The 13,446-nt window shown below is 47.6% G+C and overlaps 1 protein-coding gene across 1 annotated transcript in view; it reads right to left on the bottom strand.

Annotated features, from left to right (window-relative positions):
- The window catches only part of APBA2 (amyloid beta precursor protein binding family A member 2), a 226,016-nt gene that overhangs the window by 30,966 nt on the left and 181,604 nt on the right, over positions 1–13,446 (bottom strand). The gene's annotated exons all lie outside the window — the stretch shown is intronic.

Here is a 13,446-nt window from a genome sequence, read left to right as displayed (position 1 = left end):
TATGCACACACCCACCCACGCATGTACACACACACACACACACACACACGAACGCCACACGAGCAGCGCTTGCAGCTCTGACCCCCCAGGGCCACACCTCATAACCGGGCCTGTGTACCCAGTGGGGAGTTGAGATGAAGTGGCCACCACGGCACCTGGGCCCGCAGATACAATGCGGTGCTTTCTGTGGGTAGGCACTTTAAATTATCAAGGTAATAAAGCACCTATATTACCACAAGCCCAAACACAAGAGAAAGAGGAGTTGAGACCTGAGAGGAAGGTAATCCTGGCAGCAAGTGGCCTGGCACCCCGCATCCCCCGGAGCGTGGCCCTGTTCCATGACCAGCGTCTTCACTCTTATGCGGAGAGTGACAGGGGAGACCCATGGCTGAGGCCTCTCAGAGAACTGAAGACCAGAAGGGCCACCCAGGAGAGGGGCCACACCTCTGAACCCGCAACTCCCCAGGCCTGTGACCCCAGGACCACTCACCCCAGGGCCCACGCATGGTGCAGTGAGGCAGCGCCAGCCAGGGCTTAGCAACCCACCAGGCACAGAGAAGGGCTCACCAAGTTACGTCACTGTCATGACTGTTTTAATATTGCAACAAGGCCTGGGGGATCTCTGCTGGGTGGGGCGGGGAACTGGCTGGTCCTCCTGATTCAGCAGAGAGGGAAGGCACCTGCCTCTCCCCCTCCTGCCTGTCAGTGTTGAGGGCCAGGCTGTGTCCCCAGGGCTGAGATAGCCATGGCAATGACTGGGACAAGGCTGGGAGGTGCCCTCTCTCAGATGGTTGGGTAAACAAAGCAAAGGAAAAAGTAAGGTTTTTTCAGACAGGAAGTAGGAGGCAGGAAGCAAAACCCGGTGTGAGGTGACAGGGACTCAGTCCGGATCTGATGAGAAGGGGAAAGACTGCTCACAGAAGCTAAGGGGCACAGGACCTGAATGATGGGAAGGGAGATACTTGAAAAGGAGTGTTTTCTGGGGTGTTCTGAGAAACTGACACCCTCCTTTGTGCCCTTTGGACAGTCCTCTTCCTCTCCCTCTCTCCTCTCTCTCACTTCCTCTCTTTTTGCCTCTATTTTCTCACCAGCAAAATGGGCTGAGGGGGAATTCCTGATTTCTATCTCCTTAGGGTTTTCACAAAGTTAAGATTAATAGGATAAGCTTCATAAACACTAAAAGCATATAAAGTACAACACATTAATTGCTGAATTCATAGCTTTTATTTGCACCTAACTCAAAACACAAGTCATAGATGGCACTTAGCTGAGGCAGGGCCTCGAGCACCAGATGAGGGAGGCAGCAGTGATGACAGCAGGCAGTGTTCAAGGCCAGCTAATGCGCTCGCATGGCCTTGTGGGCAGGCTGCAGGACAGTGCACCGAGGCTCACAGGACAAAGGGATGCTGTGACCAGGCTGATATTAAGTGACAAAGTGGGGACCAGACCCAAAGGCAGCCACATCCCAAACGGTGGCCTCCACCATCATCAACATGAGGAACCTCCCGGCTGCAGATACAAAGTGGTGCAAACCTTTTCCAAACCCTGTACTGGATGGGGTAGGGGGGATGTGGCAGGTCATTTAAAACACCTGAAGCTGCAGTACATGAGGACAGAAAGAGGGAGAGAATAAGATTCCAAGCAGCTCCTTCTGTGTCTGGAATCATGCTCAGAGACCAAGGGGCCTGCAGAGTCCCCAGCCCCATCTGAGAAATTCTGCCTCAGTGGACCCAGAGTGGGGCCTGGGAATCTGTACTACACCCCTGCCCCCCAGGTCACACTGAAGAGCAGTCAGTGTGGGGATACCTGATCTCCAGCACACAAGAACTCACCCTCCCCACCATCTTAGAAGCAAAGCCCTCTGGGAGGCCAGGCCAGTGTCAGCTTTCTCACGCAGCCCCAGGTCTCAAGAGTGAGACTCCCACCTGCTCCTTCCATCTCAGGTGCCTTGGTCCTCACTCTGGAGATGACAAATTTTCTCCAGCTGGCCAGGGCTGGGGGCACCAAGGGAGGGGAAGAGGGGACAGAAGAGGGGTGGCTGCCGAATGGGGAGGGGCATGGAGGGAGGAACCCCTCCCTGTCCATCTATCAGCAGCCCTGGTGTGCACTGCAGGCACACAGGCACCTGTCACCAGCTAGGGGAAGACAGATGTCACCCCCACAGAGGGCAAGGGGACTGCCAATCACATGGCAGCACCTTCCACCCTGACCGTCAGGGCTTCTGACTGAAGTATGTGCATTTCTACTATCTCACCCCATCTTCCCCTCAGGCCTCATTCTCTCCAGTGAGTGTGGTTCCAAGTGCCCATCATTTGCCCAAGGTCACCCCATAGCTGGGCCCAAGCCACCCGTCCTCCCTGCAATGACCATTACTGACCACTAGATGGTGCCTCTGCGTTCTGTGGGAAAGTCTGGGTGGTCCTTGCAGCCTGGGGTAACCACCCACCCACACCCTCAGCCAGCACTCAGGGAGGGATCTGGGCCTGGGCAAGGGTCTTCATGCCCTATCTGTGGGGTGGGAGTCGAATGGCACTCTGTGGAGCCCATCCCTGGGGCAGGGAGGTAGGCCTTGCCTTTTGAATTGACTCCCACCCTCTGAGGTCACTTTTACCAGTTCCCGGGGTGAACATGGGAAGCTCGCCAGACCTTTCTGAAGTTCATTTCCTGTTTAAATCTATGTCCCTAAATAGATATATTAAAAGCTGGCTCCGTCTCTCCCACCACTCGAATAAGCCCTGCCGGATCAGGGGGCACAGACTCCTGTGTTGTGAGGACACCCCATCCCGGGCAATGGGGTCTACCACCAGCACCTATGGACGCCTGCTCCCTGGGAAGAAGCCAGTGAAAAATTCAGGTCTTTGTTACAACTCCGACAGATGCCCACCTCCGCCGCCTCCCTCTGCGGGACGCTCTTGTCATTCCTGCCTTGTTCTTTTTTTTTTTCAAAAAGGAAACAATACAAAACAAAACGGTGCCTCCAGCATCCTGCCTGTCAGACCCACTCCTACCTGCACATTTATTAGGAAGCCGAGAAGAGCAGCCGGTGTGGGGAGGGGGCGTATTTCAGTTCACAGACACTGCTCTCAACTCCAATCATGAAATGCAGAACCAAAAATCAAACAGCTTCATTACAATACTAAAGCAGCTGGCCCTACATATTTGAGCACAAATTGCTCTAATTTGGCCCAACTCTTGAACTAACCCTATGCCAAGACCACCAGAGGGAGACAGAACAACAAAAGAATAAAGAGAGGTTGAAAGGAGATCCCATCTCCCCAGAGAGTGATTTCTCCTTTTTAATTTTCTTGTTATGACATATATTATACAAACATAAGTGTATGTAGAATGTATCTGCCAAGTTTGGACAAAGAAGAATAGGGGGCAGCAGCCTCCTTCCTGCTGGGGGAAGCCTCCATATGAAAACATCTGTTGGAAAATCTAAGCTCTGCCAACCTCTCTAAACAGGGAAGTGGCGGGAGGGGCCCATAGAGTCAGGCCTTGGAGGCCCCTGTCCCTGACACCTTTGGGGGAAATGATCATGAGGTGGGTGGTGGACAGAGCTTCAAACCAGTAGCCTGGCCCAGGTGATCACATGAACTCCAAGGCCTGTGCCTTTTTCTGTCTTGGATCCAGGGGGCAGCTGGGTAGAGCCAGAGCACAGCCAAGGATGGGAGTGTGGGTGTGCATCTGAAAGGTCACCAAGTAGAGCCCCCACCCCCTGACACACCGCACCTCTGTGTGTCACAAAGGTATAGATCCACTCGGTGCTCAACAACTCATGAAGCAGATCTCAATGTCCCAATTTTACAAATAAGGACAGTACGCACAGGATCAAATGGCTTTGCACAAGATCACTGCCGTTGATTCAGGTACTACGCATTTTTGAGCGTGAGGATAGAAAACGTGGAGCTCACAGGCTGACATCACTCCCACAGTCAGCAAATAAATGCATCAGGATGACCCATGATGGAACACCATGGAGGAAGGACACCGTGCCAGGGAAGAAGCAACAGGGAAGCCTGCCCTCTAGAGGAATTTGGGGCAGCTGCTCTTTGCACTCAGGTCTGAAGGATGCAAAGCAATCAAAAAAGCCAGAGACAGAAAGGAGAAGAGAGCTTTCCAGGCTCAGGCAAGAGTAGTGCAAAGCCCCTGGGGTGGCCAAGTACAGCATTTTACAAGAACTACAAAATGTTCAAGCTGCCCAGGTACATGGGGTGGGCCAGCAGTCAAAACAAGTTGAGGCTGCAGAGAGAGTGCCAGCCAGGCCTGAAGGTCCTGGAGCTACACCAAGGACTGTCACTAAAGAGTATTGGTCAGTGGCCTGACCACTGTTTTTAGAAAGCAACTCTGGCTGCATAGAGGCAAACCACAGAAGGGAAGAAGGGAGAGCAGCTGGGAGGCTACTACAGCTGTCCTAGCAAGTGAGTGATGGTGACAGTGATGGTGATGGTAGTGGTGATGGTGGTGATGGTGATGGTGATGTGATGGGGATGATGATGGTGGTAATGATGGTGATGGTGATGATGATGGTGGTGATGATGGTGATGATGATGGTGGTGGTGATGATGGTGGTGATGATGATGGTGATGGTGATGATGATGATGGTGATGATGATGATGATGGTGGTGATGATGATGATAGTGGTGATGATGGTGTGGATGAGGGTAATGATGGTGCCAGAGAGACAGTGATAGATTGAGTCCATTCTGGAGGTTCAATTCACAGTCTGGAATATGAGGTGAGGATGAGGAGTTCTGGAAAGCAGGTTGTGTGACTAGATGGACAAAGCTCATCTCACTGAGGAGGGGACCCTGGGAGGGGGCTGGGCTTGGGGATTCTGGGCACGTCTAGATGCAGGAACCTGAGCTTTTTCCAAAGAAGCTCAGGAGACAGCTGGACTCAGGAGTCCTACTGAACTCCTGGTGGCAGGTGAAGCTGCAGACACAGAAGAATCCTTGGGAGAAGGGGTGGGGTGGGTGGGGAAAGGGCCCAGGACCCAGCTCTATCAAGTTCTGGCACTCTGTGCCCAGAGGGGGTTCCCAGCTGTGCCCAAGCTGGCAGGAGGAGAAAGGATCCCTCATGCTTCTGGTGCATAGTGACCAGGAAGCCAGCGGTGACCTTAGAGAGCTGCTTTGGAGAACACCAGGGCAGGGCAGGAGCCAGCCAGGGGGTTGTGGAGTGTAGGAGAGGTGTGCAGAATGAGACAACCATTCCCAAAGTCTGGTGTAGAAGAAGAGGAAGGTGGATTGGTGGCTACAGACACACGCAGGTTGGGACAGATGTACTCAGAAGCCAGCAGAGGGGAGAGTGGAAGATACAGGAGAGAAAACACATCAGATTCAGTGAGTTTCAACAGCACATACAAGATGTTCAACAGTCTCAGCTGGGGTGAGGGGCCACAGCCCTCTGAGGAGAGGCTAGGAGCAGGCAGAGTGCCAAAGCCACATGCCAGGCAAGCCACGGAGATAAGCACAAGAGCTGGCCCAGGGAAGGTGTCAAGAATAGGAGAGGAGGCAGGAGGGGATGAACCTCAGAGCTGTGAAATTGAACCTCAGGTTAGACCTTCTCCCCGCAGACCTGGGGCATGGTCTCCAGGCTCTGGAAGGGTTCTTCCTGCCCTGAATACCACCCCCAGCCCTGCCACCACACCAGCGTGTCCCAGAGCCAGACACCCCTGCACTGCCATGGGCTGAGCTGTGCCTCTATGAAGCCTCTGTTAAAGGTGACCCTGTAAGAAGGCTGATATAAACAAGAAGACGCTGAGAAACCAGAGTCCTGGAACATTCAATGGGGAGACAACATGCCTGGGGCTGCAGGACAGGCTGGGTCATCACTGAAGGAAAGGATTTGAAAGTTCCACAGTGTGGAACATTGGACACCCAATAAGCGAGATGAAGTCACTGGCTGCCAGGAGGAAGAGAAAGAGTCAAGGAAGGCCAAAGCCAAGCTCAAAATAGTACACAGATCTGCCCAAGGCAGGTCCTAAGCATAAGCTTGTACCTGGGGAGAATTATAGCGCAGGAAAAGGAAAATGAATACAAAAACTGGCAAAAATGGGGAAAGGCATAGACAAAGCAGCTCTCTGCAGCAGTATTTATAAGAGCAAAGCCTTGGAAACCATCCTAACGTTCCCACAGAGGGGATATCCATCCACACAGTACAGGTCTACAGAACAGCACAGAATACCTCTACTTAGTCTGCACTGTGTGGAACTTTGGCAAAATCTCCAGGGTTTAGTGTTAAGCATAAAGAGCAAGATGGAGAAAAGGGTATCTCTAACTCATTACCTTTTACCTAAGAAAGGGGAAGATTTACCTAAGATAAATCTTGGAATGTTAAAACTGGTTACCTCTACTGGAAGGAAAAGATTTGGGGTGTGCGATAAAAGGGTAAGAAACTAGACATCTTTGCACACACCCTGTTTTGCATACTTGACTTTAGAACCATGTAATTATTTTATATAATTATAAAACCAAATTCAGTGAAAAAAAGCAAACTCCTAAGAATTAAAAGAAAAATCCATCTAAATATGTATGCAGTATGCATTTGTGACATAATAATGGAAAGAAGAACTATTCTGAATGATTTTAAAACACAGTAAATTGATGGCCCATCCCTCTTGGGCTATCCTCTAAAGACCAAAGTCAATGCAAATGATCTTGAATTGTATCTATAATCACATGTCCTTGGCAATGTTGGTCTTGTTATTCTGAGACTATTGTATGATTGAAGAAATAAAACAGATGCAGAATTATGTTGATGTCCTTGAGAACAGGGATTTGGGGCATAGGAAAAATAAGGTGCAAATGTAAAAACATTACAGTCCTGATAATATGAATCATGATGCATTTTATCTGAAAATCAGTAAGAATCATGATGCACTTTATTTTAAAAACATATAGTATATTAGTTATCTATATACATGTAACAAATGATCCCAAAACTTAGCCTGAAAACAACAAATATTTATTATCTTAGTTTCTGAGGGTGGGGAATCGAGGGGCAGCTGAGCACTTCTGACTCAGGGGCTCCCCCAAGACTACAGCTGTTTAGAACAGAGAAGGCTCCACTTCCAAGTTCACTGATGAGGCTGTTGGCCAGAGAGAGACATCAGCAGGATCTAGATTTCCCAACCAGTGTTTCAAAGGGAGGCTTCTGCCATTTCATATACTAATATAAATGTAGTATGTGGCAAATAAAAATGCCAATGGGAATTTTTGTAACTATATAAGCTAATTCTAAAGTTTCTATGGAAAAATAAATATGCAAGAGGATCTAGGGAAGTTCTGAACAGGGATGACAGTGACAGAAGACAGACATCAGCCTTCCAGGTAATAAAATGCATGGTAGGTAAATCCCCAGTCAAATAAAGCAGCCTGGTTCTGGGACCTCAGTGGAGATCCAGAAACAGACCTAGATGTATATGACAATTTATTATATGATAAAGGCAGCATTTCATTTCAGTGAGGAATGAAATTCATGGAATAGTTTTGGCACAAATAGCTGTTTGGAAGAAAATGCTTAAAATGTAACTCCTTCTGGATCCATATACCAAAATAAATTCTGGACAAATCAAATATGTAATTCATTAAAATCATAAAAGTTCTATAAGGAAAAAAAATAATGGTAAGAGTGTAAAGGTCATACTAATCCCAAAAACCTAGTAACTTCAAAGGAAAAAGATGCATACAGTTGATTAATAAAATGTTCAACAAAGTAAAAATATGGAGGTTCCTCAAAAAGTTAAAAATAGAACTACCCTATGATCCAGCAATTGCTCTACTAGGTATTTACCCCCAAAATACAAAAGTACGAATTAAAAGGGGGTACCTGCTGGCACCCAAATGTTTATGGCAGTATTATCTACCATGGCCAAATTATGGAAAGAGCCCAAGTGTCTACTGACTTGATGAACAGATTAAGAAGATGTGGTGTGTGTGTGTGTGTGTGTGTGTGTAAGGAATATTACTTAGCCATAAAAAGAATGAAATCTTGCCATTTGCAGTGATATAGATGGATAAGATAGAGGGTATTATGCTAAGTGAAATAAGACAAAGAAAGACAAATACCATATGATTTCACTCATATGTGGAATTTAAGGGAAAAAAAGGAGCAAAGGGAAAAAAAGAGAGAATTAAACCAAGAAAAGACTCTTAACCATAGGGAACAAACTGATGGTTACTAGAGGGGAGGTGGGGAGGATGGGTTAAAAGGTGATGGGGATCAGGAGTACATTTGTGATGAACACTAAGTGTTGTATGCAAGCTCTGAATCACTATATTGTACACCCGAAGCTAACACTGTGTGGTAACTAATTGGAATGTAAATAAAAACTCTACTTTTTAAAAATATTTTTTAATGTTTATTTATTTTTGAAGGAGACAGAGAGAGTGTGAGCAGGGGAGGGGCAGAGAGAGAGAGGGAGACACAGAATCCGAAGCAGGCTCCAGGCTCTGAGCTGTCAGCACAGAGACCAATGCAGGACTTGAACCCACCAACCGTGAGATCATGGCCTGAGCCAAAGTTGGATGCTTAACCAACTGAGCCACCCAAGCGCCCCAAATAAAAACTTTAAAAAATGCAAAAAAGCAAAAGATGACAGTAGCTTAAGGAAAACTTTTACAATATAAATCAAAGGGCAAATATCCTTTATATGTAAAGAACAGTACAAATCAATAATAAACACCAAAACTCCAACAGAGGAGTGGGCAAAGGAGAAAAACAGCCATCATGCAGGAAAATCAACACAAACAGCTTGTAAACACATGAAACGGCATTTGGCTTTACTTCCAATGGAAGACGTGCACATAACATCAAGAATATATCACTTTTCATCTGTTGGCCTGGCTAAGACCAAACGGTTGGATGGCATGCAGTGTTGGTAAACCAGCATTCTCACACACAACCCTGTCTTCCTCTTGGGCCATTTCTACCCAAATTGGCATGTGGCAGGCTGTAACCCTGCTCTATCTAGGAATGGCTTCTGTAAGAGAACTCATACATGGACACAGAGACATATCCATGAAGCTGCTCACTGCTGCACTGACTAAACACAACCAAACAATCCACGGGGGACTCATTAATACCCATCATATGTCCATGAACCTGAATCCTGGGCAGTCACTTAACAATTAGGTGGTTCTAGAGCTGTTATCTCCAAGATGTAGCAAGAAATGAAAAAGCAAAGTACAGACCCATTTGTCCCAGTGTAATATCTATTTTTAAGAAAAGGGTCTATAGTTTTATATATGTCCAAGAAATTTCTGGAAGGATTCACAAGAGACTTAACAGTAACTTCTATTCCAGAAAGGGATCGGGGGTCTGGGATGGGCAGACGGAAAAGGGAAAAGTACAGGGATGTGCAGATAGAGAAGGGAAATAAGGATTTCCAGGGTAGAATGCATTTTTAATTCTTAGGGATTTTGGCTTGATCTAAGCACTACTCAGAAATATCTTAACAAACCTCCAGTGAATAGAAGTTCCTATTTTAAAATCTGTCTAATCCCTATTCACAACTCCATTTGGAAAACTGGAGACAAGATCAAATAATGTTTGTAAAAAAGGAAAGTCATTTTTTTTAGCTTTATTTATTTTGAGAGAGAGAGAGAGAGGTAAAGAGAAAGGGAGAAAGAGAATCCTAAGCAGGCTCCTCAATGTCCATCTCATGGACTGTGAGATCGTGACCTGAGCTGACATCCAGAGTCAGACACTCAACTGACCAAGCCACCCAGATGCCCCCCAAAAAGGAAAGTTATTTTGGCTTTCACAACTTCCCTTTGGAATGCTCTGGGCCCCTACAGCCCAGGTTTACCTTACTCCCATCCTCCTACCAACAGCATCCCAGACACATGCCCACCAGTCCCCCAGGCCTGCCCACTCTGTGATTCAGGAGCCTGGCCCCTCTGACAGGCTGGAGAAGAAAAGATGTGAGCTGCCTTCATTTTAGGAGTCTTAATCTGAACAGGTTCACCACAAGTGCTCATTTTAAAAGGTCAGATCATAAGTTCCCACTACATGAAAACAACCAAGGGGCATTATCATGGTGAGGACCCCTAAAAGGTGTGAGGGGCAAGCTCAGCAAGGCCAGGAGCCCTCATGTTCTATGAGTGGCCAGCACAAGGGGGAAGTTGACACGGTAGAGACAGGTTGTAAGGGACCCCAGGGCCCTGGCACCTGAGGACAAGCAACGTTCTAGCATAAGCCTAGAGCTGTTGGTGGGGTGGGGTGGGGTGTGTCTTAGGACATCTTGCATAAGCTTTGGCTGTTGGATTAGGAGAACAGTGTGAGGAAGAGAATACAATCTATCAGCCTCTGTTGTTTTGTCCTGAAGCTGCCACTGTCAGACTCCATTGCTTTGGGGCCAGCACCAACTTTTTGGTTTTATGGAAAAGCCTTTTATGTATACTCATTTAGAGGTGGGCAACCACCTAGTCCACTTGGACTTATGCCACTGCCAGCCTCCATGTCCCTCAGAAGGGGATATCCTGGGGGTCCCGCCATTCCTCACCACTCCAGGATTCCTCCCACAGGGAAAGCAGTGGGTCCTCCGTCCAATGGGCCCTTGCACAAGATTCACCCTGCAGGATCAACCTTTCTGGTCTGAGAGGAGCCAAGAGGATCAACAGATCCTGGGGTATTTTCCTGCAGATGGTGGTCATGGGGGCCTCTTCACTCAGGTGCCTCTGATGAGACAGGGCTGTGACTCTGAGCCTGAGAGGGGCCAATGGCTCTGACCTCTGGAAGGTTCTCCTGTGGACTCCCTGGAGTCTGAACCACGTGTCTTCTCCATTCTTTTTCTATTCTTTTTCCTCACCTGCTGCATGCTAAGGGTTGCTCAAGCAGTACAGTTTGGGGACAATGAGCTCAGACTCCCACCTGGGTTCCAATCCTGCTCTGCCACATACTACCTGGTGATCTTGAGTGAATGACTTACCCCCTCTGAGCCTCAGTTTACTCATCAGTGACAGCACCTACCTCTTAGTGTTATCAGGAGGACTGCTGAGTCATTTAAGAGCTGTGTCTGGCTCAAAGTAAGCCCCCAATAAGAATTCCCTGGCCTCAAGAGCACCTGGGTAGCTCAGCTGGTTAAGCATCCAACTCTTGATAGCAGCTCAGGTCATAACTCATGGTCCGTGATATCAAGTCCCACGTTGGCTCTGCTTTGACAGTATGGAGCCTGCTTGAGATTCCCTCTCTCCCTCTCTCTCTCTGCCCCTTTCCCACTTGTTCTCTGTCTCAAAATAAATAAACATTAAAAAAAAGAATTCCCCGGCCTCTATTGATGGTAGTGGTATATGAAGGCATGTCAAGAAGGCAGAAAACCAGCCTGGTGAGGAATTTATGCTGCTAAGTACCCAGATATGGGTCTAATATCAGCAACCAAATGACCTCAAATGAGTTACTTGAACCTCATTTTTCCTATCCTATAGAATGAGGGGAAGCATCTGCCCTTCCTGTGGTGGCTGACCTGAAGCAGGTGCACAGCACACATCCCTGGCACTGGTGCACACTAAGCCCCCAGTCGATGTTAAGATGGTGTCTGTTGGGGCGCCTGGGTGGCGCAGTCGGTTAAGCGTCCGGCTTCAGCCAGGTCACGATCTCACGGTCCGTGAGTTCGAGCCCCGCGTCAGGCTCTGGGCTGATGGCTCAGAGCCTGGAGCCTGTTTCCGATTCTGTGTCTCCCTCTCTCTCTGTCCCTCCCCCGTTCATGCTCTGTCTCTCTCTGTCCCAAAAAATAAAATAAACGTTGAAAAAAAAAAAAAAAGATGGTGTCTGTTGTCATTGTATAGTAACTGTTATTATTTTTCATTACTATTAACAATTACTAGGTGTGAAATAAGGTAGGACTGAAGGCCATCCCTCATAAAAACTCCAAGGAGCTTTTCTTCCAGTGTGATTTCTCAGACCCAGAGGAGGTGGGAGGTCTGTTTTCCTGTCATAGTTATACTGGGTCCTCTCAGCTAATCAGACTTTCAACCAGAAGACTGAACAAGCCCTGGAGGTTCCCCCACACTTGAAATGCTTGTTGGATGGATTGGGTGTAGCACTGGGGTAGGCACTGGGGGCTTGTTACCCCAATACTCATTTCTAGACCTTCTCCCCTGCCCTCCCGGAAAGCCAAATACTTGATCCTCCAGTCAACACTGAAGTTGACCAGGGCACTGGTCATATGGTACAGCTCTGGCCAATGAGAGACAAGAAGGAGTCTGTTGAGTAAGTCTTCAAGGTCTTTTAAGGTTCAACTAAACATACAGATTCACAAGGTCTCCTAAGTACAAGTAGACATGAGGCTTCTTCCTCAAAAAGAATAAGGCAGGAGCCACAGTTTGCCAGTGGCATTCTTCTGTGAGTGTACACACAGCTGTATAGGAGCTAGGCAGGAGCCCAAGGGTGTGAAACACCCATCAAGGAAGATGTGTGCAGCCATCCCAGTTGAATTCAGACCCTCATATTCTCACGGGCCAATATCTCTGACAACCATCGCATGGGCATAGCTAACAGGAAATTCTAAATTAAGGCTATCTACACTGGTTTGAGCTGGTCACAAGCAGCTTTAGCCAAACTGAATTGGTTTGGGGCATCCAACATTGTTTTGATTTTATATATAAGCTGGTACAGAGAAGTGAGTTTTCTGGAATGCTAGAAGTGAGAGGTACTTCTCAGAGCACCTTGGCATTGATACTGCTTCCTGATCCTTCTCCATCTGCCTCCTCTGTACCTAGGGGGCTGACTCAAGAGCCAGGGGAATCTAACATCCAAATCATTCCCCTAAGCAGTTTGAGGGAGCTCTGCCCAGATGACACCATGATACTTTGAAAAGTGAGCTTCTTGGACCCACAAGAGCCCACCTCACTGAAACACTGTGACTGGTACACCCCGTTGCGGCATTCTGACCACCGAGGAAAGTGTACATCTTTCCCTATTTATGAGATGTCGAGTCCTCTGAATCAGGAACCCAATCAACCCTACAGTGGGGGCATGGAATGGGTGTTGTCTCTTCGTGCCAGTCATCGGGTCCTGAAAAAACCACAACTAGCCAGCTGGACCAGAATTATCATACCCTATTGTGCCCTGAAGAAAACCAGTTTGATCCAGTTTTAACTTGCTAAAACTTACCTAGAACCACATGTAAACAGCTGGGCAAAACCCATTTGAGCCTACCTCAATTGGTCGAAATGGAACCAAGTCTATTTGAACGGTATAACATTGATTCCAACAGTTCAAAACTGTTTTTAATATCCAGTTTGAGCCACACTGAGCCAATACAATGTTGAACCAGTTGAAATTGGGTTGAGCCAATAAATTCATTTTCAACCAGTTTGAATTGTGTTAGCCTGGTTCAAATTAGTCCCTTGAAAGGGAACTGGAGGGGCCTCAGTTTCCCAGGTGTCACTTCTTTACTAAAAAAGAAAACCAGGGTAGGAAAGGTTTTAAAGTTACTTATCT

Source organism: Panthera uncia, assembly GCF_023721935.1.
Source record: "Panthera uncia isolate 11264 chromosome B3 unlocalized genomic scaffold, Puncia_PCG_1.0 HiC_scaffold_1, whole genome shotgun sequence".
Taxonomy (NCBI): Eukaryota; Metazoa; Chordata; class Mammalia; order Carnivora; family Felidae; genus Panthera; species Panthera uncia.
This window is presented reverse-complemented; position numbering and strand designations above follow the sequence as displayed.